The following is a 27,929-nucleotide window of genomic DNA, read 5'->3' as shown; positions in this document are numbered from 1 at the left end:
ATTTATTTTTTTAATTTTTTTTTTCAATGTTTATTTATTTTTGGGACAGAGAGAGACAGAGCATGAATGGGGGAGGGGCAGAGAGAGAGGGAGACACAGAATCAGAAACAGCTCCAGGCTCCGAGCCATCAGCCCAGAGCCTGACGTGGGGCTCGAACTCACGGACTGTGAGATCGTGACCTGGCAGAAGTCGGACGCTCAACCGACTGCGCCACCCAGGCGCCCCTCCCACTTGGCTTTAAATCACAGATCAACCACTCACTAGCTGTGTGATTTGGGCCAATGAGTTAAGTCTTTTTTTTTTTTTTTTTAAGTTTATTTGTATTTATTTATTTAAGTAATCTCTGTACCAAAAGTGGGGCTCGAACTCACAACCCTGAGATCAAGAGTCTCATGGTCTTCCATCTGAGCCAGCTATGTGCCCCAAGTTAACTCTCTCTCTTTTTTTAATGTGTATTTATTTTTGAGAGAGAGAGAGAGAGAGAGAGAGAGAGAGCGAGCATGAACGGGGGAGGGGCAGAGAAAGCAGGAGACACAGAATTCGAAGCAGGCTCCAGGCTCCGAGCTGTCAGCACAGAGCCCGACGTGGGGCTCCGACCCACAAACCGTGAGATCGTGACCTGAGCCAAGGTCGGACGCTCAACTGATTGAGCCCCCCCCCCCCGCCCCGAGGCCACCACCCAAAATAACCATGATCTTACCAGTTTCTCCTCGACCTTCCCAATGAAGGAAATGGTGGGTGGAAGGAGAAGGTTCCTGTATAGCCCTGTCAGGAAAGGAAGTGGTCCGGGAGTATCTAGACAAACCAGTGCACAGGCCACACTTTTCGGTGTGGCCTGGCTCTTCCCTGGTGCCACCTCCTGAAAGGATCTCTCTGGGTTTGCTGGAAGGACACACCCAGCCAGCCTCTTCTAGGTCAAGTCAGGGGCTAAAGAGAGGAGACTTTCTGCTTGGTGGCTCTGGACATCAGAAAGCCTGGTTTTAAAAGATGCAGCGGTTCTGTGCAACATGGGCTGTTGGGAAGAAATCTCATTCCCCCAATTAAAGGTGCCTTCTATGCAGAGAGATTACTAGAGTCAGTCACATCTCCCTGGGAGGCTTTTGGAGAGCTCTCTTTAAAAAGTCCTGGACAGCTGCTGGGGCAGCTGGGAGAAGGAAATGCCAGCCTTGTGAGTTGGTAGGCGTGTATATGCTGTGGGGGCGGGGGTGAGGGGACACCAGTTTCCTGTTTGGCCATTGTGCCCTGGCTAAACGAGGAAAGGGAGCTTGCTGTTTGTTCTACTGGTTCTCAGATAGGAGAGCGTGTGTTGTGACTGTGGAGGTCCTGCGGGTGAAGATTTGAGAGTGTGGGGACGACCTGAGCCCCTCTCGTCTAAGGAGGGCTCACACCTCCTCCATCGCTGATGAGCTGCCTTTTGAGCTTCTGCAGTTTTACAGTTAATCATGGGGAAACCAGAGGGACTCCATGTTTAGAAAGGCTCTCCCTCTGCTGTTTTTCTGCTAGCCCCTATTTATTCATGTTCTGTATCTCACCTTGCGTCCGAATCAACCAAAGAAGCTGTGTTCCCACTCGGAGAGGGAAGCAAGAAAGTTAATCATTTTCTGAGTTTTGTCCTAGGCCCCCAAACGCCTGATAACATCTAAAAGCCTGGATCCCAAACACGTTCCAGGACATTAGCTTCGAACAAACCTCAGCCCATGGTGGCATCCACACCTCCTACCTCCAGTTATTTATGAAATAACACCTATTGTCCACCTGCACTTGGCTTCGAGCGGTCCCTTCCCTGGATTCCTGAAGGAACATGTGCCCCGGACCCCTTTCCAATCTAAACCCGTAAACCCCAGCGAGGAAGAGACTCCCTCTCCTTTCCTTCCTGACTCTCCCAGACCTTCGTCTGCTATAGTCTGTCATTTACACTATTCAGTAAACTCTGCTTTTACTTCCTCCCGGCCCGTGTTTGTTTTCTATCCTGCACGAAGCCAGAGACCCTCTTGGCTGGTCCTGCGGGACCCACTCTGCGTCCTTCGGTCCGGCCTGCCTACATCCTCTTGATGTTTTAAAGGATCCGATGGGAATCTGTTGAGGCAGTGAATCGCCACTGGAAATGTGGTTTGTGTAAATCTGGATTTGGATATAATGTTTTCTTAATGCAACCACATTCAAAAATATGATCATTAGCAATCATTTATATATGCACTCAAGTCATAAAAAAAAAAACCATTTACCTAAAGGCTGCTATGTAACCTGTCTTCAAGGGGCTGCTGCTGAAACTCTGCCTGATGCGGCCACTGCTTCCCTCAACGGTTTGATCTGACGTTCCTTGCTAATCCCTCACCCTATAATCCAGGCATGTTCAAATACAATGGGAGGGGGGGTTGGTTAATGAGGTAAACTCTGGAGCCACACTATACCCCTTCCAAACTGTGTGACTCTAGACAAGTCACGTTAGAGTCACTTTACGTCTCTGTGCCTCAGTTTCTTCACCTGTAAACAGGGATGGTGGTATCTAGTGTTTTATTATTATTATTATTATTATTATTATTATTATTATTATTATGGAGATAGAGTAAGCTTAGAATGTAAACCACAAAAATAGTTCCTGACACTTAGTAAATACTATTGTCATTATCAGAATGTCCGTCCATTTGGAGGCCTGACTATGCTTCTTCTTCCAGACCCTGTTTAAGTGTCATCTGTTGTGGGAAGCTTAGCCAGACCTCCCCGGGGCAGAGCTAACACCCGTTCATTGTTCCACGCCTGTATTTTATATGCACTTTTATATGACTTCTATTACACGGAACTTCAACCGTGTTCAGTTTTCTGAATCAAGAAGAAGTCTTCATAGCCTGACATAATCTGAAAAGAGAGTAATCACTGTACGAGAGACTCTTGCTTTTATAAAGAACAGCTCACCAGAAAACAGACTCTTCACTGTAGAGAATAAACAGGTGGTCACCAGAGGGGAGGGGGGTGGCAGGGGTGGGGGAAATAGTTAAGGAGATTAAGAGTACGTGTATCGTGTGGCTCAGTCAGGTATCCAACTCTTGATTTCTGTTCAGGTCATGATCTCATGGTTTGTGAGATCGAGTCCTGTGTCGGGCTCTGCACTGTCAGCACAGAGCCTGCTTAAGATTCTCTTTCTCTCTCTCTCTCTGCTCCTCCCCCCTCCTTCTCTCTCTCTCAAAATAAATAAATAAACATTAAAAAAAAAAGAGGGGTGCTTAGATGGCTCAGTTGGTTAAGCGTTCAACTCTGGGTTTTGGCTCAGATTGTAATCTCACAGTTCATGAGTTCAAGCCTCGCATTGGGCTCCACACTGTCCATGTGGAGTCTGCTTGTGATTCTCTCTCTCCCTCTCTCTGCCCTTACCCTGTTCGCTCTCTCTCTAAGTAAATAAATAAACTTAAAAGAAAAAAAAGAGTACATGTATCATGATGAGCACTGAGTGATGGATGAAAGTATTGAATCACTCTATTGCACACCTGAAATTAATATCACACTGTATGTTAACTATACTGGAATTGAAAAAACAAAGAGTAAAAAAAAAGAAGAAAGAAAGAACAGCTCATTAACCCATTTGAGTGTGTAACCAGTGAACTTGAACTGAACTGGTGAAGGAATATTTTCAGGGAGGAGTACTTCCTGTCTTGGGCCGGCCTATTCCCAATTTGTCAACATCCTGCCTCGTAGCTCCCACCATTAACCGCACAGCCCTGAGGAGTAATGCCTGATGCCAGTGTCCCCTCTCACCCCAGAGGCCCCAGCCACAGGGAACCGCTTTGGGTTCCACAAAAGGCCTCTGGGCCTTCCCTACAGCTGCTCTTTCAGTCCCAAGCATTTTTCAGCTCTCCCTTCTCCCTGTTGCTTACCTGTTGTTCCTTCAATCTTCCTTCCTTCCTCCACCCCTGAAGCCTTCCCTTATCTCCGGAGATGGAGTCCATTATTCTCCCAGGCGGCCACTCAGCTCCTCATACTTCCCCTATCACAATGCTCACTACGTCAAAAAAAAAAAAAATTTTTTTAATATTTCTTTATTTTTGAGACACAGAAAGACAGAGCATGAGTGGGGGAGGGGCAGAGAGAAAGGGAGACACAGAATCCGAAGCAGGCTCCAGGCTCCGAGCCATCAGCACAGAGCCCGACACGGGGCTCGAACTCACAGACTACGAGATCGTGACCTGAGCCGAAGTTGGATGCTAAACCGACTGAGCCACCCAGGAGCCCCAACACTTAGTACATTTTACTGTAATGTTTTCTCTGGGTTTTCTGCTAAACTGTCTCTCTCACAAGCCAGAGACTATGCCTGGAAGACTAACCCCAGGCACAGTCCCTGACCTATAGTTGATGTGTAGTAACTGTTAAGAACGAATGTGAACTAGTGAATGAACAGAAGGAATGAATGCTTGGTAGCAGGTATCCACCTGCATGACATTTCCTGTCTTTTTATCTTTCTAAGCAGTTCACTGCACCATGAGGCTTAAAAAAAAAGAAGTCATCTCTCAAGGATAGGATGGAAATGGATTAGGAGAGCCATAATGGGAACATTTAAAATTTCAAACTAGGGGGGCGCCTGGGTGGCGGTTAAGCGTCTGACTTCAGCTCAGGTCACCATCTCATGGTTCGTGAGCTTGAGCCCCATGTCCAGCTTTGTGCTGACAGCTCAGAGCCTGGAGCCTGCTTCGGATTCTGTGACTCCCTCCTTCTCTGTCTCTCCCCTGCTCATGCATGCTCTCTCTCAAAAATAAACATTAAAAAAAATTTTCACACTAGAGACTCAGGATCTAAGTTTTCTCCCACTTCCTTAAAAACCCAGCCCTGGGGTGCCTGGGTGGCTCAGTCGGTTACACGGCTAAACATCTAACTTCAGCTCTGGTCACAGCCTTATGGTTCGTGAGTTTAAGCCCTACATCTAGCTCCTTGCCGATGGTGCAGAGCCTACTTGGGATTCTCGCTCTCTCCCTCTCGCTCTCTGCCCCTCCCCAACTTATGCATGTTCTCTATCTCTCAAATTATATAGACTTAGAAAAAACCCAGCCCTTCCCAAATTCAACATGTTTTAAAAGAAAGAAAGGTAAAATAAAAAAAAAAAACCACGATATAGGCAAAATATGTCAATGCCAGAATGTTAAGTACGGTTTTCTCTAACCCTGTGTTCATTGACACAAAGGCCAGTAGCCACATGGGTCACTGAGCACTCAAAGGGGGGCTAGTTTGGATTGAGATGTACTAGTACAAGGCACATTCTGGATCTTGAGGAGTTAGCATGACAAAAGGAATTTAAACTATTGGTCATATTGATTACAAGTTGAAATAATAGTAATTCTGATATATTAAGTTAAAGAAAATATATTAAATTTGATTTCACTTGTTTCTTTTCACTGGTTTTAATAGGGCTTCTAGATGATTTAAAATTGTATTTGTGGGGGTGCCTGGGTAGCTCAGTAGGTTAAGCGTCTGACTTGGGCTCAGGTCATGATCTCACAGTCTGTGGGTTTGAGCCCCGTGTCGGGCTCTGTGCTGATAGCTCAGAGCCTGGAGCCTGCTTCAGCCTGGAGCTTGTTTCCCTCTTTCTCTACCCTCTCCCACTCATGCTCTGTCTCTGTCTCAAAAATAAACATTAAAAAAACCTTTTTCGTTAAATTGCATTTGTGGGCATAGAGAGGTTAGTTTGCAAGCGGGGTCAGGCGGCTACCTCCTTTCTGCTCAGAGCTGTTTTTTTCAGTGCTTTCCTGGTTTGCTAGATGCCTTTGAACCCTGGCGTTTTCTCCACTGCCTTTGGTGTGACCTCTGGGGCTAGCACTGTGGTGAGGCAGCAGGGTCTGCTCCCTGTGTCCTGACCTTGGGTCCTGTTTGCCCAGATACTTACCACAGCTCTCAGTTTCTGTCTCTGGCCCTGACTTGCGACCTGAACATAACTCTACACGCTTCCCTCTGGGCTCTGGTTTGTTTTTGGTTTTCTCCGTGTTCCGCGCGTGTGGAAGTTTGGCAAAAAGAAACGAGGTCTGTCCTATAGGCAGTTACTTTGAAATCACCTATCAGAAAATATTGAGAGATGAAAAAGACACCACAGAATGCCTCAAGTCAGTAACTATAATAAACAGCCTGTCAACATATGCAAACTGTTTCCCCTCCGTTCTCCCGAATTAAGGGAGGATCACTTCTTCCACGAAGCAACCACCTGGGTAGAGGGTTGGGTGAATCAGTTGGTCACACAACTGTCCTGGGTCTTCAACTGTAACTTTCTTGGCCACAGCCAACGAATTCTCTCGCTACAGAAAGGTCGGCTCAGTTCTCTGGCTCAAGTTTTCCTCTATGTATAAAGCGAGGCTTTTTCAATCGTGCCAACTTTAAAAGTCCATATGCTTCTATGCTTCTCCATGTGAGTGGGAAGGAGAAGAATTCTAAATAAACACAAATCTCAAGCACACACATCTCTTCCAAGTCTTTTCCTTTCCTCGGCGCTGGCAGAAATAACTCCTCCTCTTCAGGAGTCTCAGCTTTTCTTCCTGTCTGTGGTGTAGGGTCAGTAAGCGTTGGCACTTTGGAGTCATATGACCTGGGTTTAAACCCTGGCTCTGTCACATGTTAGCAGTGTGATTTGGGGTGAATAACTTCGAGACTCTGTTTCTCCCCGACCCAAGGGGAGCCTTTAACTTCTCTGAGCCTCTGTATGGGGGGGTAACATGGTCTTATGGAAAACACCTGGCCCAGAGGAGCTGTTTATTACCATATTATGCTTGATCATACCTCTGGGACCTGGGACCTTGTTCCTCCCTCTCCTGCCAGCACCTACAATAGCTGCCTTAAAAAATTACATATATGTATATGTATATAAAATATGTATATATATATGTATATAACATGTGTACCTTTCCTGACTTTTAGAAAGAAAAATATGCCTCATTTGACTCTTTCTCTGGTTAATGTCTTACTTTCCCCTTCATTTCAGCATCAGTTCTTGGATCGCGGGTAGTTTACTGCCTTGCTCTTCTTTCTTTCTTTTCTTCTCTGTCATGTGTCATGTGCTCTGACGCTATAGTGACCCTCAAAACACTGCTTGAGCAGCGACCGGTCGGTTGGCAAGTCCAGCGGTCACCTGTCCGTCCCGTTCTTCCCGACTTCACTCAGCACCCGCCACCCCTTCTTTCTTTCTTTCTAATATTTTTTTTAATGTTTGTTTTTGAGAGACAGAGCATGAACGAGGGAGGGGCAGAAAGAGACAGGGGGACGCAGAATCCAAAGCAGGCTCCAAGCTCTGAGCTGTCAGCGCTGAGCCTGATGTGGGGCTTGAACTCATGAGCTGTGAGATCGTGACCTGAGCCCAAGTCAGACGCTTAACCGACCGAGCCACCCAGGCGCCCCTCGCCGCCCCTTCTTTAGATGCATTTCTTGCCCCGTAGCTCTGATGACCTCCTGAAGTTTCCCAACCAGGCAGATCAGAATCCCTATAAAGTCATGAGCCCTGAATGATCTCTGGCAATCTTGTCACCTGCTCTGCTCACTGCCTGTCCCCTCTTTAAAATAAAGTCACGACTTGTCCTCTGTCCTCAGACCTCCCGCCAGCCCCTTCTCCCCTCCCCTCCCCTCCACCACAGGTGGTATGGTGACACTCCTCCTCCCTGGCCAGCCTGCACCTGCAGCCACACCGCAGTAAACTCCTCCCTTCCAGCGCATGAGCGGAAGTGGCTTCCCAGCTAAAGCCAGACCCTCCACCTCTGCCCTGGAACCTTCCTCTCTGCCACCTGGGCACCTTTAGGGGAAAGAACAGATCATCAGTGATTTGGCTTCAGCCTCTCCCACTCCACTATTTCCTCCCGGCAGCATTTAGGATCTCGCCCATCTTAAAAAAAAAAAAAGAAAAAAAATTCTTCCTTGCCCTCACTTCCCCCTCTAGTTACTGCTTTCTCTTCCTTCCTCCATTTTGGCCAAAGATCTTGAATTCGAGCCCATGCTCTGTGCTTCCTCCTTTTGCTCTCAGCTCCGGTTTCTGCCTTAAGGCTCTGCCGAGGGCTCCCTCCATGCCTTGAATTCTAAGTGTTTTATTGGGATGTAGGATTCTCTTAATGATGAGGGTGAAGATAGTACCATCTCTGTGAAACACCTGCAGGGTGCAGGTGGATTTAGCAAATTAGCCAAGGTCACCCGGCAGGGGTTTGAAACCAGCCAGCGGGGCTCAGAGTCTGTGCTGCTGACCCCCATGCCACGCTACTCCATGCCTCAAACTGGATGGTGCGTGTGCCCAGCACACTACGGTGCCTCGCATATAGTAGGAGACAGACCACCATGTTTGAATGAATGGACACATACTGTCGCCATGGTTCAGGTTCTTAATCTCTCGGTCTGAGAATAACCAACTAATCATCAGGCGCCTGGGTGGCTCCATCAGTGAAGCATCCGACTTCAGCTCAGGTCATGGTATCACAGTTCGTGAGTTCCAGTTCCGCTTCGGGCTCGGTGCTATCCTCGTGGAACCCGCTTCAGATTCTCTCTCCCCACTCCCTGGCCTCTCCCCCCTCAAAAATAAATAAACATTAAAAAAAAAATCACCCACTGATCAAAGGTTCTTATAAAGTGCAGGGGCCAGGGGCACCTGGCTGGCTCAGTTGGTGAAGCGTGCGACTTTTGATCTTGGGGTTGTGAGTTCAAGCCCCACATTGGATGTGGAGATTACTTAAAAATAAAATCTTATTTTTAAAATTTTTTTTTAACATTTATTTATTTTTGAGACAGAGAGAGACAGAGCATGAACGGGGGAGGGTCACAGAGGGAGGGAGACACAGAATCCGAAACAGGCTCCAGGCTCTGAGCTGTCAGCACAGAGCCCGACGCGGGGCTCGAACCCACGGGCCGTGAGATCATGACCTGAGCCGAAGTCGGATGCTTAACTGACCGAGCCACCCAGGCGCCCCTCTTATTTTTTTTTTTAAAGGGCAGGGGCTGAGGTCTATGTCTATTTTTCTGAAAGAAGGTGTAGTTTTCGTGAATTTTTCATAGGAGTCTTTGTCCCCCCCCCCCCCCCCCCGCCAAAAAAAAGTTCATAACTTCTTGATTCATTCATTTCTCTGTCTTTGGTTTTATTTTCCCCAAACTCCTCCCTTATGTCTGGTGCACTGCCGTTAGATGACTCAATTGTCAATGTTTTAATTCTGCTGCTGATAAAAACATAAGAACAAATAACTTCCCTGCACCTGAAGAAGCCTTGAGTGCTTCCTCAGCTGGCTGCCTCCAAGATAAGAATCAAACACTTCGGCCCAACGGCTGAGACTTTAAGTAATCAAACCCCAGGACATTTTACCAGTACCTCCCTTCCATTTTTCTCCGACTTGAATCATCTGTCCAGCCAAGCTGAAGTCTTGTACCTTTAAAACTTCTGTTCGAACACACCTTTCGGCAGCTCCTCCGACAAGGATGTGTTACATTCCTGAGCTAAGCCAGGACTTTGCCTGGGGCTGAGAATACAGGGATGACTACAACAGAGTCCTTACTTGTGGGAAACTGTCTAGTTTGGGAGACATATGTGAAAACAAAGTCCCCAAAATAAGGGATGACACATTTGTGGGAGTTATTCCCACTTAGAGGTGGGGTGGAGCCAATACAAAGCAGACCTTCTCTAAGCTCAATGTGTCTGTATTCTTTACATGTTTCTTTTCCAACAAGCATGCCTTAATTTTGTAACCAGGAAAAAGGTCTTATCAGGTAAAGACTATGATTAATTCAATTAGGAGCACCTGAGTGCCAAGGGGGGGACTGTGTCCAAGAATTAGTAAAATTAGGGGCACCTGGTTGGCTCAGCCTGTGGCATGTGTGGCTCTTGATCTCAGGATTGTGAGTTCGAGTCCCACGTTGGGGGTAGAGATTAAGTCAGCAGATAAAAACAAATAAAACAAAAAAAGAATTAGTAAAATTAAGGAGGAAGGGACAATCAACCAGTAGAAAAGTGGGCACAATAGACATTTCCCGGAAGATGAAACATTTATGGTCAATAAATATATGAAGACAGGTTCAATCTCATGAATCGTCAAGAAGTAAAAATTGAGACCGCAATGCGATTCCATTTGATATCCACTTGGGTGGTGAAGATTAAGAAATCTGACAATCCCAAGTGTTGGCGAGGATGTGGGGGAACAATGGGCTCCCATAGATGACGCTGAAACTGTGAATCGGTAAAAAGCACTTTGGTAAACAGTTTGGAATTGAAACTGCAGAGTTGAAAGTTGACTTTAGTCTTTGACCCAGCATTTCTACTTTACATAAATACACAAGAGAAGTTCCTGCACTTGTGCACCCGTGGGTTTTACACACATCTTCTTGGCAGCACTTTTGCGAAAGCAAAAACCTGCAACAACGCGAACGTCCATGATCAGAGCATCGGTTGTATTAGCTTGAGTTCCTCAAAAGCAAAGATGGGGTCGAGGACTCGGGTGCAGGTTGTTTATCTGGGAAGTGATCTCGGGCCTCGGGAGGGAAGGAGAGAAGGGTGAGGCAGAGCAGGAAGGGAGGCTGACACGGGGCATGAGATTCCACGGACGCCTCTGAGAGGTGTACAGAATGCCTCCCAGGATTGTTCATCCGAAGGATGGGAGCCTGGGGCATTTATCTCTTGGCTCACATCCCCCTTTGGTCAAGGGTTAGCTCTCCTCACTTTCAGGCTGTGCCTGCCGGGCTGCCGAGAAGGCTCTTGTGGCACAGAAGGGCCTGAAGCAGAAACTAGAGACACCCAAGGCCTAAGGCTCGCATCGGGAATTGTCAGTGTTGGGAGCTCACGAAACTGGCCACCATATGTTTGCCTAAGACCTGAGACGGGCCAAGGGGAAGAACACAGGGTGCTAAGAGACTCTGCATCGAGAGGCAAAGTCATACTAGTATATTCACACTCCAGAACAATCTACAGCGGCCACAATGCAAATAAACTCGGTTACATGCAGCAGGCCCAGATAAATCTTAAGAAAATAACACGGAAAGTAAAAAGAAGTCCCAGGATATTATGTAGGGAACAATGCTCTTTAATGAAGAAACCAACTAGGGGCACCAGGGTGGCTCCGGTCATGATCTCAGGGTTTGTGGGTTCAAGCACCGCATGGGGCTCTGTGCTGACAGCTTGGAGCCTGGGGCCTGCTTCGGATTCTGTGTCTCCCCCTCTCTCTGCCCCTCCCCCGCTTGCGCTCTGTCTCTGTCTCTCTCTCTCTCAAAATAAATAAACATTTTTAAAAATTAAAAAAAGTAAAGAAAATAACTAAGATACATGCTTTGGGAATATGCATGCAGGTTTGCATACACAAAAATATATACTTAAGTGTTTATGTAAATATATAGACATAAATTTCTAGAAATTAAACTTGTTCTGTGTACTTGAATTCTAAGGGGGAAAAAAACTGGAAAGGATTATTAAAAGAACACATCAGGAAATCCGGAAAGTTAATGAGAAAAGGACAAAAAAAAAAAAAAAAGAAAATGGGCAGAAAGATACGAACAGATATTTCACAAGAGGAAATATATATAGCTGTAAAGTATATATAAACACATTCAATCTCAACTTTAAAAAATGTTTTTAATGTTTATTTAGTTTTGAAAGAGAGAGGGGGAGACAGAGGATCCGAAGCAGGCTCCATGTTGACAAGAGGGAGCCTGAGGAGGGGCTGGCACGCAAGAGCCATAAGATCACGACCTGAGCCGAAGTTGGATGCTTAACTGACTGAGCCATCCAGGCGCCCTTCAACCTTTGTAAAAAGCAAGACTTTTTAACTTTAAATTTTTATAAAGCTGGGGTAATTTTTAAAATTGACGTGTAGCTGGTGCGCCAGGTTAAATTAATTCCAGGTGGACAACATAGTGATTCAACAGCTCTATACTTCACTCCACTCGGCACAAATATGTAGCTACCATCTGTCACCACACAAGGCTATTACAATGCCATTGACTACGTCCCTTTCGTCCCCATGACTTATTCATCCCGCAGCTGAAAGCCTGGCCCTCTCTCTCCCCTTCATCTATTTTGCCCACCTTCCTCCCCCCGCCCTACTGACAACCACTGGTTCCTTCTCTATATTTAGGGGTCTGTTTCTGCTTTTTGTTTGTTCATCTATTTTTTTAAATAAATTTTTTAAACATTTATTTATTCTTGAGAGACAGAGAGACACAGAGCATGAGCAGGGGAGGGGCAGAGAGAGGGGGAGACACAGAATCTGAAGCAGGCGCCAGGCTCTGAGCCGTCAGCACAGAGCCCGACATGGGGCTCAAACTCGCAAACTGTGAGATCACGACCTGAGCCGAAGTTGGATGCTTAACCGACTGAGGCACCCAGGCACCCCTGTTCATCTATTGTTTTTTAGATTTCACATAGACATGATATCAGAGTCAGGGTAATTTTTAAAATTAATTTTTGATAATATATTTATTTTCTAGATAAAACTATTTTTAGGAGCAAGAAAATAACAAACACAAGATTAACCGTTGGGTTTGGGGGGGGGGGGATATGTGTAAGTTGTCAATTCTAACTTTTACAGTGGATGATCAGTAACAAAAGAGGGTCGGGCATGAACCAATGAAGGGGTTCGACCCATGGATTATATTTAAACCAAAGCATCTTGAAGTCTAAGAAATAAGATTATATGGTATAATAAATATATTCATAGGTACCTATAAGATACACTGATAACATGAAGGAGGGAGCTAGGAGATGCTCCCTCACACCTGGGAAGGGCAGGGAAGTTTGACCAAAGACGTGACAGCTAATGGGGTTAAAAGAATCAGGACAGGGTTGCCAAATTTGGGAGAAGGTGGGGGGCATGGCAGGGCATTGTAAGTGGAAAGAGCAGCATGAACAAAGATATGGGAATGAGAGACAGTGTGGCGTGGCCAGTAAACTACAGACAATTAGTGTGGGTAGAAAAGGAGAGTAGGAGAGGGAGAGGCGCGTGAAGGACCGAGAAGGTTCAAAAAGGTCCGGCGTCGTAAGGAGGTGAGATGGTTTTCCACATTGTAAGCAAACAGGAGCCTTGGAGGGTTTTAAGCAGGATACTGACGTGATTCATTTCAGGAAGATTCTCATGGCAGAGTGGAGGACTGCTTGGAAGGTGCTGGGGGCAGGAAGGTGTCACGATCTTTGTCCAGGTGAGAGATGTGCACGGCTTAATAAACTCAGGAGCTCTGGTGTGTGTGGAGGAGCGTGTGTGGTCTAAACCAAGAGGTTTTTAAGATGTGGAATGGGCAGAATTTTATTTCCCTGCTCTCCCATGTTTTTCTTTATAACACTTATCACTCGTGACATATTTACTTATCTATGGTCTGTCTTCCTCCCCACCAGGATGTAAACTGCAGGAGAGCAAGGATGTTAATTTTGTTCCCTCCCCAATCCCCAGGGCCTAACAGTTCCCGGCACATGATGGGTACTAAACAATTATTTGTTGAAGGCATGGAGTTTAGCTAGGAAGGAGAAATACAGGGTAATAGCCAATAGGGGAAGAATTTCCAGCACTCTAGTAGTCTAATTTAGCTCCTGTCTCTCCTTTTAATCTCTTTCAGAGCTCAGTCTCCAGCTAAGTATTTGGCAAAAATAAAAATAAAAATAAAAATAAGATGTGCCTGCTTCTGCCTCTCATCCTTGTCTCAGCCTCAGTTAACAACCTTTCCTCTTCCCTCCACCTACCCTCCCTGCTCTCTAGCTACCTTCACTTTTTATCTCTGGAATCCTTGGTTTTCTGGGTTCCCTTAAGATCCTTGGCCACATGCTTAGACAGTTCTTACGTTGTTATAGGATCACATACCTGCTAGATATTGTGCCTTTGTCCTTCCAGATCTACCTTCCATCATTTTCCGGAGGCTGGCCTTGAAGGACAACGTCATCAGGGCTCACTTGCCCTTAGGCTTCCTCTTGGGTTCAGCCAGTGGGAGGCAGCACAGGAGATCTGAGGGCAAGAGAGAGACAGGGGTAGGGCTGTATTCCTGTACGTTCCTATTGGCCTTCCCTTTCCATCAGCTATTGTTCTCACTTAGCCCTGGGTTTCCTCTCTTTGCTAGCCCTGGGGTGCTTCATTACCCCTTGTTGGCTTCCCTCAAACGTGCCCACATCTTTGCACACTGTCCCTTCATTAACTCTCTTCAGTTACACATTTCAGAGTAGGCCATCTGTTTCCTGCTGATCTTGGCTGATACAAAAGCAAAAATACAGAATTGTATCTTTTTTAAAAAGTTGAGATATGATTCACAGAATTCACCCGGGGAAAGTATACAATTCCGTTTCAGGTTCTTAGTATGGTAGAACAAATTGTATCTTTTTTCCAAATAATATGTCATTAAGTGTTTTCCAAGTTACCCCTTTCTGCTTACTCAGTGGTAAGTTACACAATGTTACACACCGTAAATTACTTCAACTTTCACTATCACAAAAAGGCAGTAGCACATATTGTGAGTGTGGACGTTCTCTTTGGGGGAGGATTACTTCCCAAGGAAAAGTTTCTAGGAGTGGTATTGATGAATCAAAAGGGAGCTGTATCTCTTTTAAGGCTCTTCAGAAGTAGCGTCAACTGCTTCTTAAAAGGATTATACCAATTCACATTGCAACAGCTTTTTCTGAATACAATCACACCATCTTATTAGCACTGGAAAGTGTTTAAGATACATATAGTTTGCTAATGCAGTATGTGATGTTACCATTTGAATTTCTTTGATAGCCATTCCAATCTTAAACCATTTAAAGCCATGTTTAGCCAAATGGGAGTGGAGGGACAGTGATTTTGAGGGGATTATAAAATGGATCCGTGACGGAAGAAGAATGTTAAGATATACGCATACAGAGTCGGTCATACTGGTCTATGAGCATTAATGGCTCTCTTAATGGACTCTCTGGAATCAACATGTTCCATTCCCTCTGATTAAACATAATGACTACTACCTGTCACCTGCTGAACGCTTTGGATTAATGAGTTCATTTGTGGAATTCCAACACACTTCTTCCTACTAGTTGAGTTAGATGCCTAACGGGAGTCTGTTGTGTTTGGTCCCAAACTTGCTTATGACCACTGCATGCCAGAGTGTAATTAATTTAAGTTACACAAACTGATGAAGCATGTGTATAAAGAGAAAGAGTTGTTTCTATGAAATGTCAGTTGAAGGTTTAGCTAATGACCAGTTGAAAACTGTCAAACCAGGTGTGGGTGAGACAATTACAAAGGATTTTTTTTTTTTAAAGAAAAAGCCTCCACTTATATTGCTTTTCAAGATGTTTTAAGTCCTTAGGCAACTTTAAATTATTTCTTAATGTTTATCTATTTTTGAGAGAGAGAGAGAGAGAGAGAGAGAGAGAGGCAGGTAGGGGAGGGACAGAGAGAGAGAGGGACAGAATCTGAAGCAGGCTCCAGGCTCTGAGCTGTCCGTACAGAGCCCAAGGCAGGGCTCGAACCCATGAACTGTGAGATCATGACCTGAGCAGAAGTCAGACGCTTAACAGATCGAGCCACCCAGGCGTCCCAAGTCCTTAGTCAACATTAAAGAAATAAATTGGAAAGCACAGAAAATATACCACAGATAGGTTTTATGTGAGATAGGGCTCAAGAAAACTGTAATCAGCACTGTTCCTCAAAGAAAAGGTTTGGCTCGCATCAAAAGATTGGCAAATGGGTGTTCCTTATAGGTTTTAAGTGAAAATGAAATGTTAAGGCATGTATTTGCCATTTTTTATAATTTGCTGTGTTAATACACTTTCCCATTCAACTGCCAAACTAATGAGTCAGATCCAGTTTGTTTGGGCAGGGATAAATCCTTATTCCCCAACTTTGTTTGCTTGTTTGTTTTCATAGGAGGTCAGGTAGGAGAGAATGTATCCTGGGTCTTCCAGAAGGAGCGACTTACCTAATTGGTGAATTTGGATCTTCCTGCCCTCAGAGAGTGCCATCTTCTCTAAGCAGACACAGTTAAAGTGGCTAGGCCCCCTCAAGGTGAAGGTTGGAGTTTTGGGGGAGAGAATTTTAATTCAGGGAATCTTAAAAAGCCTACGGGTCATCAGCTAAGCCACATTCTTCAGTTCAGCTCTGTTGGTGATGGAGTTATTTTCATCTCCTCATTGGTTCTGGACTTTGAAGAAAGGGGTGGTACTTACTGTCTCTATGATATTCCAACAGTGGTAAGACAGCTTCTATGTACTGTCACAGTCAAGATACATTTTTCCCCCTTTCATTGTAGTCTGTGATTCTGTTCATTCAAATGAAAAGTTGTCTCTGGTTTACAGGGTAGTCCGGCCTTGTCTGAAGTTTAAACTGTATCTCAAGCTAGACAAAGAAGAACACATTTACAGCTGCTGAGAGATGCTGGTGTCAGGAAATATTTGCTAAGAAGGGAAGAGGAATACAAACATGGCTTGTGCCAATCCTTCTATCCCCACCCCCACCACATCCCGAGAGTCTCACCTGTCCTGGTGATTTCTGGGACATGTAAACATGGCAAACTTAAGGTCACAGTCTGTATGGCTAGTTAAATGAGGACTGAAAACATAGCAGGGAATAGTCTAGCCTCTTTTCAACATCCTTTGAAGCATTTTGTAACCCTATAGTGGGTTGTAAAATCAATGTAGTAGGTTCTGACCGGTATTTCAAAAGAAATAAAAATCATGAAGCTGAAAGTCTCAGCCAGCAGTGCATAAAGTAACAGTAATACTTCATGAAACTTCTCGGAGGTGTGTACATGTGTGTGTCTATTCTGGGTTGAGATGTGCAATATATTTCGTATAGAAGGTCAGAGTCAAAAACGTTGGCAAAGAACATTAGTCAGCAATATGAGAAGGAAATACTGTCATTTGTGACAACATGGATGGACCTTGAGGGCATTATGCTAAGTGAAATAAGTCAGAGAAAAAGATAAATACTGTGTGATCTCATTTATCTGTGGAACTCACAGAAAGTTCTAAAAAACCTTTTTTTTTTTTTTAAAGCCCTGGTTTAAGGTGCACATTTCTTCCTTTCAGCTTCGCTCTTTGCTAATCTGTTCTCTCTGAAAATCTGGTGCCTTGTGAATAAAAATTGTAGTGATTAACAGGCAGAGAAGCAAGGGCCAATTCTCATTCTGTAAGCAGCTGGAATGCAAAATACGGTTGCCCCTGCCTCACTGCTCTGAGTCAATCACATGTCCAACTATCATTACGATAGAAGAGCTGAGATCCAGAACCTCATTAAGTAAGAGGTTACAGGAAAATTCACTTTGACATTTATCATCTGCACAGCTCAAGGGCCAGTGGTTCTTGCCAGCCACAAATCACAAAGGGTTCACCGTGGCATTTAGGACTACGGTCCCATCTTATTTTTCCAGACTGGGTCTCCTACTTTTCTCTCCCTTGAATCCTATGCTTCAACGAAACTGACCTGCTACTGTTACTGGACTATTCCCTCCAGTTCTCATTTTGTGTCCCTCCTGCCTAAGGCAGCCTCCTCAACTAGCCCATCTGTGCTGACCTAAGTCCCTTCCATCCTTCAAAGATCCCTATCCAGTCTCCTTGATTCCTCTTTTCATTTTTTTTAAAGTAGGCTCCATGCCCAAGGTAGGGCTTGAACTCATGACCCTCAGATGGATTGAGCCAGCCAGGCTCCCCTCCTTCCTTGATTCCTAATAACTCTTTTCAACTCCGCAAAGATCTTAAAAAGAAAAAAAGAACTTTCTTAAAAATGCTTTAAAATATCATTTTTCCTGATTTAAAGAGAAATAGTCATGTACTGTAAAAACAAGAAAAGACATCACAGAAAATAAAAATCCCATTTTTTTAATCTAGCATGATATCTATACGTGATATGCATAGTATGTGTATATATTACAAGCTAGTATTATCTTATGATGTGCTTTTCAATTGCTGATATTTTCCGTATCATCGATCCTTTTCTTCAACATGATTTTTAATGGTTACAAATAAACCATAATTTATTTAACAGTCATATAACACTGGGTGCTTTGTTTTCACATATGGTGCTATATTTGGGGGGAATATAGATGGGGTGGTATCCAGGCTATAGTGACAAATTTCCTAAAAGCGCACAGTGGAATACCGGGAATAGAAAATTGGGGCCAATAGGATAATTAGGAGAATTGGAAATGTTGGCAGGTAGGCAGGGTTTCCCACTTTAAGAGGAATAGGGATCTGAGCCAGTTGCGCTGAAGTCTGAAAGGGCAGTAACCTCAGAAGGCCCATGGATGACTTTAGGGTCATCTAGGCAGCTGATGCATGGAAACATGCAGGGCTCAGTAGGCCTCCTCCCCATCTCAAAATATTTCTGTTTATGCATGCATCCTTGAAGTCTTGTAGGAAGAGGTGTGTCCCTTCTCTGATTTCTTCCTCCCTCTCCACCACCCCTTCCTCATTTTCCTTTTCTGAGATCTTGCGCCGTTAATTACCCCATCTCTTATCCCCCCCCCCCCCCCAGCTCTTTTGAGAGCTCCACCTCATGCTGGGTGAGGGGGCTGGGGTGGGGGAAAGAGAAAGAAATCACCTGTCTCCTTTACTCTTACTACCTCTTGAACTACAGGCCTCTCCGGCTCACTGCCAAACGTCTGGAAAGATCACTCTTTACTGCCTTCACCGCTTCGCCGCCGCGCACTCCTTATCCGAGCGCTCAGCTCGGTGCCTGGCGCACAGCGGGCCCTGGCTGGAAGTTAGTTCCGCCCCTCTCGCAAACTGGCACCTCTTTCCTGGTTCTTCAGAAGGAATGTCTCCGTGCTCAGCAGTGGGTGTCCGCGGTCGGAGGCACCCTGACCCAGCTGCCACCTCAACGCCGCCTGTTCCCAGGTGCGCTGGGCTCTGGGAAGGTCCCGCCGGTCACCCGCCTGGCCTTCCGCCCGCTTCTCTGAGTTCTCACCTTGCACGGCCGGGGCTCCCCCAGTCACTCGGACATGTCCCAGGTCTAGCCCCGGGACGCCCCGCTGGCCGGTCCTCAACTCTGCTCGCCGCGGGTCTCCCGGTTCTCCCAGAGGCGACGCGTCAGCCTGCCCCCCGCCTCCAGGCCCGCCAGCAAGTCCCCGCGGCCCGCAGACCCTTGGGGCGCACCCGCTGAGCGCCTGGCCCGCGCCACCGCGGCGTCCCTCCGTGTGCAGCCCCTCGCTAGGCCCCACTCCGTGCCAGACCCAAGTGACGAGGACGCCGTCCCGGCTCCGGAGGCGCTCGCCGTCCGCTGGGGCGACACGGCCGCGGAGGCAGCCCGGGTCCCTCTAGCGGGAGACGGCGGCGCCTGCCCAAGGCCCCCGCCCGGGAGGCGCGGCGGAGGCCGAGAGGCCCAGGGCGCGGGGAGCGGCCTCCCCGGTGCTCGGCTGGGCGGGCGGGCGGGCGGGGGGGGGGGCGGGGGCCCGGCCGGGGCGCGCGGGGTCGGGGGTCCGGCCCCGCTTGGCACCGCCCCCGCCCCGCCCGCCTCGCCGCCGCCGCCGCCGCCGTCGGGCCCGCGCCGCGCAGCCCGCCTCAGGCGGGAGCGCGGGGCGGGAGCGGGAGGCCGGAGGCCGGGCCCAGGCCCGGGCAGCCCCCTCAGCCGCGCCGCCCTGGGCCGGCGCCCAGGTCCGAGCCGCCTTCCGCCCGCTCCCCAACCCCCCCCCCCCTCCCCGCCCGCGGCCCCAGCCGGGTCCCGCCGCCAGGCCGGCTCCCGCCCCCGCTCCGCCCCCGGAGCCGCAGCCCCGCCCGCCACCGCCGTCGCCATGTTGTGGCTCCCGCAGCCGGCGCTGGCGACGCGCGCGGCCGAGCCCGGGGCCTGCAGCCGCCGCCGCCGCCAGGTAAGCGCCCCCCGCGGGCCGGGCCGGGCGGGGAGCCTGCGGGCCGGGGCTGCCGCCGCCGCCGCCGCCGCCGCCGAGGCCGAGGCCGAGGCCGAGGCCGAGGCCGAGGCCGAGGCCGAGGCCGCCCCAGCCCGCGCCCGGGGCCGCGCCGAGCCGGGGCCGAGCCCGCGCCCGCGCCGCGGCCCTGCAGCCGGGCGGACCCTGCGCGCCGCCCGAGGCGAGGCAGGCAGCCACTTCCCCCGACCGCCGCCTGGCGGGCCGCGGCCGCCACCCCACCCCGCCCCCGGCCGACGGGGCCGCCTGCCCCCTGCCGCCGCGACCCGCCGCCGCCGCCGCCGCGCCGCCGCCCCGGGCACGGCCGCTGCCCTCCCCTGCGCGGGACGGGCGGCCGCCCTCGGCCACAGCCCGCGGCCCCCCGCCCGGGCGCGGATAACGGTGCCGCTTCGCCCCGCCGGGACGCCCTGTCAGCCCTTCCGTCCCCGCCGCGCCGAGAGCTGGCGCCGTCCTGGGGCGGACACTTCGGGGACCGACCCTCTGGGGCGCCCCGCAGCCCCTGCCCCCCACCTCCGCCCAAGTTCTGACCCTGGGGGAGGCTTCTCCGGGAGCAGACAGGTATTCCTGCTCCAGAGTTGGGGGTCCTCAAGGGGCGACCAGGCCTGTTGATCAGGGTGGAAATTATCTCTCTGCAGGGGCTCTTCCTGCCAACCTGTGTGTGTGCGTGTGTGTGTGCGCGCGCGTTTGGGGGGGGGGGGGGAGGCTCAATGTGACCCGAGGGAGGACAGGGGAGCGTCTGCTGGACAGATGGCCTCCTGGCCTTGGATCAGCGTGTGTGAGGGGGAGGGGTCCATACGACCTTAGGTATGTCTGTTCCTCAGAACCCCAGGATTATTGGAGCTGCTCAGGGATTTTTAACTTTTTTTTTTTTTTTTTTTTTGAGTAGGCCAGAGGTGGCATTAAAAGTCCTGGATTGGAATAAATCCACCGGCCCACCCAGGGAAGCATGTCTGGCACCCAGGACTAGCCTAGAATAGGACTTGGGGGTGAGATGGGTGCTGGGCCTAGGGTTGGCCCCCTTGCCTTCAGCTCTGTGTTCATGTACGGCCTGTAGGGTGCATCTGCTTGTGTGTACAGTGTGGCTGAGCATACAGGATGTGGACAGACAGATGCCTGGCCTGGTGGGTGCCTGCTGGGATTTCATGGGTCTGTTTCCTCAAACTCACAGGTACATCACACAGTGAAAGAGAGGAGGAAGCTAATGGTGCTAGCACACATATTTTGCCCATTTTTTCCCCAATGGTCGTGGCTTTGATTCACTCAGTAAATTTTTATTGAGCACTTATTACGTGCCGGGCACGGGACTAGGTGTTGGGAGGATGGTGGTAAAGCAGAAAGATATGTTGTAGCTTGAGCTCGTAGCCTAGTGAGAAAGGCCAATAATAAGTAATCTTGAAATTTCATCCAGCACCAAGTGTTTGTCAACAAACATGTGCCGGGCATTGTTTTCGATGCTGTGAAGAAAGCAAGCAGAAATAACTGCCCTTCTGGAGCTTTCATTTCAGGGCGGAGAGGGGGAGGGAGGACAGGAAAGTAAAGGATATAGTTCAAAAAAAAAAAAAAAAGCCTGTTAAAAGGGGCTAAATGCTAAAGGATAAAAAGAAAATAGGGAAGGAGGATATGAGATGTTGGGTGGGGGTTGAATTTGCATTCAAGTAGCCTGGGAAGGCCTTCTAAGAAGGTGTCTTTTGAATACCACTCTGAAGGAAGTGGTAAACTAATCATTTCAAACAGTGATGAGCGCAAGGAAGGAAAGATGAAGAGAGTGGTAAGAGTAATGGGCCTTGATTCGATTTGGGGGCTCAGGGAGGGCTTCCCTGAGGAAGTGACGTCTGGGGTGAGACCCGAAGGAGGGTTAAGAGTTAACCATGCGTGGAGCAGCACGGAGCTTGGCAAGTTGGAGGAAGCGAAAGAGGCCTGTGTGGCTGGGGGGGAAAAGGAGAGGGGAGGTAAGTCTGCAGGGAGGTGAGGGAGATCTCAGGGGGCCCTGCGGACAGAATGCCTCCCCCCTCTAACTCTGGTTTGTGTCTCCAGTGAAATTAGGAACCTTTGGAGGGTTTTGAGTGATTGACATGATGCCATTTACATTCGAAAAGGTCTCTGGCCTCTGTCTGGGGAATGGACTTTGAGATAAGCAGGTAAGGCGAGGCTTTCTGTGTTGAGGGCCTAACTATTTGATCTGCCTCAGAAAAGCGAAAAGCCTTTAGAGTAGTTTAGGAGAGAGCTTTTCCCTCAGAGTCTACTCTGTGCAGCTTTTAGGAAGGGAAAGGAAGACGAGTTAGCATTTATGGAGCGCCTGCTAGACGGGAGAAACAATTTGGGAGACTTTGGCAAACATCATATTTGACTTACTCTTCTGCAGTTTGAGAGAAAGGGCTTGTCTGCCCCTTTACAGACACGAGCGCAGAAGGGATAGGAAACAAGTCCTGAGGGGTTAGATGACTTATCCAGAAACCACATTTGTAACATAATCTGAATTCAAACCCAGGTCTTCCTGATCCCAGAGCCCAGTGGCTCTGGAACCAGAGTACCGGTTGCTTCTGCCACTTGCTAAGGGAATGATTTTGAGTTTGATCTCTTGTGTGCCTCAGTTTCCTTTTTGGAAAGGCCTCAAGCTTTACCCAGCTTAAATGCAGATAAAAGTACTTACCTCACAGGACTGTTGTGTGTATCAAATTAACCAAGCCATAGCGCTCACCTGGAATGTTAGTTGCTATTATTACTTAAATTTTTAAAACTTTCATGTTGCCTCTTAACCATATTGCAGTCACTTTGGATGAGATTCAATATATGGATAATTTAATTCTCAGATTTTGTGAGACTCTTTTCTCCTCCCTTTTCCTCCAAACGACTTAATGCCAGTGTTCCACCTGATCAACCTTTCAACATTGATCTCACCTTTCATTCTTGACACTGTGCTAGGACTTATGGATACAAAGTGAGTTTCTTCTCTGCAGAAGTTCAGGGTATCCAGAGGTAGGTCAGATATTGAAACAGATGAAGCACAATGTACTTAAGTTCTCTAATGCACCTGTAGTTAGCTGTTATAAGCTGTAAGAACTAAATGCCTGGGGGAGTAGGGAAGGCTTCAGGGCAGAAGTGAATTTTGAACTGGGCTTTGGAGGAAGCAAAGGAGTTTTGTAGGCAAGTAAGACTGGCCAAAGGACATTCTAGGTAGAGAGAGCTATATATGAAAGCATGGAGCCTTGAGAGGCTTGGCTTGTTTGGGTAGGAGGCTGGAAAGCTGAGTTGGAGCTGTGAAAGGCGGGTCAAGTTTGGATTTTATCCTACAAGCCATGGAGGGTATTAGATGAGTATTAGATACATCAGAGAGTATTAGACACATCAAATACACACCATGACGGGTGTTGGAGTTAGAGAGTGGAGACAGATGTCATCCTGGGGGTGGCTTTATTTTGGTGGGATCACTATGTTTCAGGATCTGGTTCTCAGTTTTGTAGACCCGAAATTCAGTTTTGTAAGGCACTTGGAGCTGATTGGATCCAGGCAGACTGACTCACTAACCAAACTTGGAAGAGACTGATGCATAAACTCAGGGTATTAACTGGCCATGAGAAATGAAACTGCAGAATGACAGATGTTCTGTCCTCTGGCCATCTCCCTCCCCACCGCACCCCACCCCCTCTGGCCAGGGCTGAGACATTTTAACAAAATCTTGCTCCTCAATTCCTGTCTGTTTTCCTCAGGCCCATGAAAACCCATCCTTTTTGTTAACATAATCTTTACTTAAGCTCCATACAGCATGGCCAACCATGATTATTCATTGATAGAATGGATGATTCTGTATCCTGTGGGTTGGATCATATGTTTGTGAATCTTAAGGAAGAGGAGGAATAACTTTTTTAGAAATAAAATACTGGAAAAGGGGGTTCCTTAGAAGCGGTATGCAGATTCTAAGTGGTGTGGGTAGTCTTGAAGCTAAAGGGTGGTTGTGGACAGATGCATTGGAAATTGTTCTGGGGGCAGAGGTCTGTGAACTCTTGGTTGCACTTGAGGAGAGATTAGTTTAGAATGTTCATCTTCCCTATACGTTGGAGACGGAAAAGAAAGTAGTAATGTCTGCCCTCTACTCAGCCTGGTCACGGTGAGCTTTCCTACTGGACTGGAGTGAGTCTTCGCGGGGTTTGGGTTTCATCCTCACACTTGTCTCTACTTGAGCAAAACTGGGAAGAGTGGTGGATCTCCTAGAAGTTTTGAGTTTGTGCTTTTCTGTAGTGAAAAATAAAATCCAAATAGACTAACCTAGATTGTGGACTAATTATTTTTATTTTAAAACTCTAAAAATAATTACACAAGCACTTTCATGTAGAAAATTTAGGGGCCGCAGGTATACAAAAGAAACAGAACTGACTGATAAATCCTATAACCTAGAACCACTGTTAACATTTGAATAATTTAGTGTTTGTATTAGATCTTTGTCTCCAACTCTGTCTTTCTATGTAACTTGGTTTTGACTTTTTCTTTGGCTACAAAATTAGGAACATCCTGAATAGGAGAGAATTCTGAGTGTTGACATCCATGAGGTGAAGTGATTGCATGTACATGAAAATCTGTGTCTGTTTCCATTTCTGGGCATCTGGTCCGGTGTCCTCCCCCTTCATGTTCTAGGAGTGTTGGGCGTGAGATCCATTAGCTAATTAATTTTTAAGAAATGTTGTAGGAGATGAGAGTGCTGCCTCAGCCAACCGTTCACTTTTATTTGAAGTGGGAAGTGTGTATGTGTGTTGAAATGACATATCTAATCCTTTTTATGACTCAAAGAAAAGTTAATGAACACCTTTCAAGTTTGGTGTCACCACAGAGTCATTCTTCAAACCCATCAGCACTTCTGGGCTGTCCTCTGTTCACTGTATGACTTTGGGTAAGTCCTTTACACTCTCCGCTTTAGATTCTGAAGGTGTTGTATCAAGTAGGAATCGTGGCCGCTTTTCTCATTAACACATTCCAGGGGACGAGAAGGCTGATGTTGTCTATGCTGGTGATTGATTGTGGAGAGACTGCCACAATATTGAGTGAGAAAAAGGAGTCCCTCTGCTGAACAGATTAACTCCAGGCCTCCAATCAGCATGTGGGGATGGGGGGTTCAGGTCTGTATAACTTGGTTACCTCTATTTGTGAGGGCTCTACCGTGATTGGAGGGCGCCCTCCCCACCTGCCCCGGGAAAATGCTCTGAGAAGTCCAGAGGTGGCGTTAAGGGCCTTGGGCACAACTAAATCTCCAGGCTTCTCCGGAGAATCAAGACCTACCACCCTCTAGTTTGCCTCAGAAGGGACCCCCCTCCTGTCCGCAGAGCAGAGTTTACTGTGAGATCTCCTTCCCTCTGAGTGGTGTGGGGTCTGGCGGTTTTTTACTTTTGTTTCTAGTTTTGCCTGTCACTTGAATTTTCTACAGATTTACAGATCATCTTTACAAAAACAAATAATCAGTGAGTCTATTTTCATTTGGGAGATAAACGTTGAAGGCCCTAAAGCAAAAACTCACACTCCCCGGGGCTGTGTCCCTCCAAGCCCCCCCTCCCCGCTCACTTCGGGGCAGGTGCCTCTGTTAGAGGGGAGGTGAACTGGGCTGGGACCTCTGACTGGGAGGGGCCCTGAGGGCCAGGGCTGCGCCATCTGGGAGGAGTGATTGGAGGGTGACTTGGCTGGGTGTTTTCTTCAGGAGGGCTTTTATTTTCTTATTTTTATTTTTTATTTTTTTGGAGGTGAAAGCAGAGTTTATTGAAGATAGAGCACAATTAACAGACGGAGTGAGTGTCCAGGAGATTCGGAAAGGAAAGGAGGGAGTCCCCTCTTCAGGAATGCTTTTAAAGAAATCACTCCTCTGGGTGCGGCCCCCAGGCCTTCTTCCGTGGTCCACAGGCTCAGTCTCCCGCATGTCTACATGGGGGGGGGGGGGGGGATGCTCGAGGCCTTGGTGTTACGACCGGGGCCGGCGGGGGGGCGGGTCATGGAACTGTAAAGACAGGGGTTCCCGTGTGTGAGCCTCATGTGCATTCCTAGGATCTCCCTGCTTCTGGGGGGGTCAGGTCATTCTGGGTGTGACGCGGGGGAGGGGTGGCTTCTTCTTCCTTATTTTCATCCAGCGTTTGGCATAGGAGCATCTTACCGACGCTGCCCTTGGCAGGTTGGAGTTGGACGTGAGCTGGTGGAGTGGGTTCTGGCTCCACCTGTGTTCCCCGGCTTGCTGCAGTTTACAGCGTTCTACTCCTCCCTGCCAATTCACCTGCTAAAGTTGAAGTTGTTTCTTAGCAAGCCAAAGGGCAGAGTGAGACCCGAGAGAGGTTTTGAAGGCAGGTGTCCATTGTAACTGCAGGCCTCTCAGGGTTATTCCAGGGCCTGAGAACACGTCTGAGGCAGAGGTTTGGCATTTTCAGAGGAGACGGGAGCCCAGGGGTGGGCAGTGAGCAGCTGTTCAGATGCTTCTGGGGCTTGGCCCAGTCGAGGCTCTCGTCTGCATGGGCAGGGGCTGCTCTCTGCCTTGTTACACAGACTCTGCAGACCTGAGCTGAACCGGCCGAGTTGTAAAAACCACTTCACTGTCTGAGACTTCATTAAGGCTATAAATCTTCAGGCCCTTAAAAATATTAGATGGGTGATTAATTCTACCATTATTCTTAATTAGAATGTTTACTTGTATTTAAAATCCTGTGGAGACTTTCTGCAACTGGGCCATCATCGATCAGTAATCTCCAGTTGCTTATGAAAGGCCTACCCTGGGTCCAACCCGGAGCTGGGCGCCCTGTGGCACATAAAAGACTCATGTGAGATGAACTTTGCCCTCAAGGAGTTCCCCCACTGAAAGCAATTAGAGAACACTTTGCTTCCAGACCAGACGTGTCTTAAGGGGGCTTTTCTTTCTGAGGGTGGTGGTTACTTTCACACAGGCCACCCCTCTGAGATGGCTGGGGTTACCTCTGGGGAACATTCTCTGGTACCCAAAATGGATTGGATGGCCCTCTGGGAGGAGGGAGGTGGCGGCGATGATGTAGTCTCATCTTTCATGTCTTCCCTTGTCTCCCTTTGCTGCTTCTCCAAGCACCTGAACCCTTCAGGAGAAGGTAGCCAGCTACCCACAAAATATGCACCCAGTGCTGTCGTCCCATCATTACAGCCCCAGGCCTCCGAGTCTAAGGCTTTTGCATTTCCACTTGGACTCCCCTTTTAAAATATTTACACCCCCCTGGGAGAGGTCAGACTCTTAGCAGTTCATCACCAAATAGTAGCTTTAATTACCAAGAATTAATTAAGTCAACTGAGAGAAAGACCGGGACCCAGGCAGGCACTTGGGGGCAAGAGTGTCCGAAGGGACAGACTCCCACATGGCAGGAGAGCAGCGAGGGCAGCACCGGAAACTTCCATGCACATGAGTTGCCGCGCGCAGGTCCCGCTAACTATGGGGTCACCCTGGTCGTCCTGCTGCCTGGGGCCAAGGGGGCAGCATGGGCACAGTCCTAGCCCTGGGCCAGGGGGGCCTTGAGGCAGACGTGGACTTTGGGCTGAGTCTTAAAGGGTTGGGAAGATTGTTTTTTCCTTCATTTAAAAAATAATACAATACTCACTGGAAAATTTTGGAACGTTCAAGGGGAGAACAAATCTGCCATAATTTCATTCCTCATGATAGATGGCTGAAATGAGAGGCAGCGGGGGGGGGGGGGGGTAATTCTTTTCCAGTGTAAGTCAGAGTGTGTTTCCTCTTCCCACATCCTCCCGAAACCTTCCTTCTAAGCGCAAGAGTCAGCCCTTGCCGTGGGCCCTCCGTGGTCTGCCTCCTCCCCTGTCTCCTCTGGCTCCCTCTACTCTGGTGTGGGCTCCTTGCCTGCGCCAGGCACTTTCCTGCTTCAGGGCCTTTCCACCTGCTCTTCTGTCTGCCCCAAACCTCTTCTCCCCACTGTTCACCTGGCTTGCTCTCTCACTTTTTTCAGAATTGAAAAAGCAGTTACTCCGATTTCTGATTTCAGTTGAGGAGCTCCTGTTGAGGAAGGTTGTAGGACTCCTTGACATCATGCATCTGCCTGTCAGTGTCTGTGTGTCTCCATCCTGTGGAATGTCAGCACCTCATGGGCAGGGACCTGGCACATAGCAGGTGCACAGTTACTATTACGGAATGAGTACGTGTGCATGCGTG

The 27,929-nt window shown here is 48.2% G+C and overlaps 1 protein-coding gene and 1 long non-coding RNA gene across 8 annotated transcripts in view; one reads left to right on the top strand and one right to left on the bottom strand.

Moving 5' to 3' along the window:
• Positions 1 to 294: 294 nt before the first annotated feature.
• LOC106965898 (uncharacterized) lies at positions 295 to 19,301 on the bottom strand. 2 transcript variants are annotated; one of them, XR_008298940.1, is made up of 4 exons: positions 18,658 to 19,301; positions 16,095 to 16,263; positions 13,765 to 13,905; positions 295 to 3,995 (listed from the first exon to the last, which is right to left on the bottom strand). It is a non-coding gene; the product is annotated as an uncharacterized LOC106965898 (long non-coding RNA). The 2 variants fall into 2 exon arrangements; XR_003423331.2 differs by having other exon boundaries at positions 18,832 to 19,301.
• Positions 19,302 to 19,575: 274 nt separating this feature from the next.
• Positions 19,576 to 27,929, top strand: part of ZNF592 (zinc finger protein 592) — a 58,549-nt gene continuing 50,195 nt past the window's right edge. For 2 of the 6 annotated variants that reach the window (XM_053223507.1, XM_053223508.1), the window contains exon 1: positions 19,680 to 19,729. The gene's annotated coding sequence lies outside the window, so the exon portion shown is untranslated. Of the gene's footprint in view, positions 19,730 to 20,120; positions 20,342 to 27,929 lie in introns of those variants that run through there. The other 4 variants (XM_053223506.1, XM_053223505.1, XM_053223504.1 and 1 more) reach the window with 4 other exon arrangements.

This window comes from Acinonyx jubatus, chromosome B3, assembly GCF_027475565.1.
Source record: "Acinonyx jubatus isolate Ajub_Pintada_27869175 chromosome B3, VMU_Ajub_asm_v1.0, whole genome shotgun sequence".
Taxonomy (NCBI): Eukaryota; Metazoa; Chordata; class Mammalia; order Carnivora; family Felidae; genus Acinonyx; species Acinonyx jubatus.
Note: the sequence above shows the minus strand (reverse complement) of the source record. Positions and strands in the feature narration are given on the sequence as shown.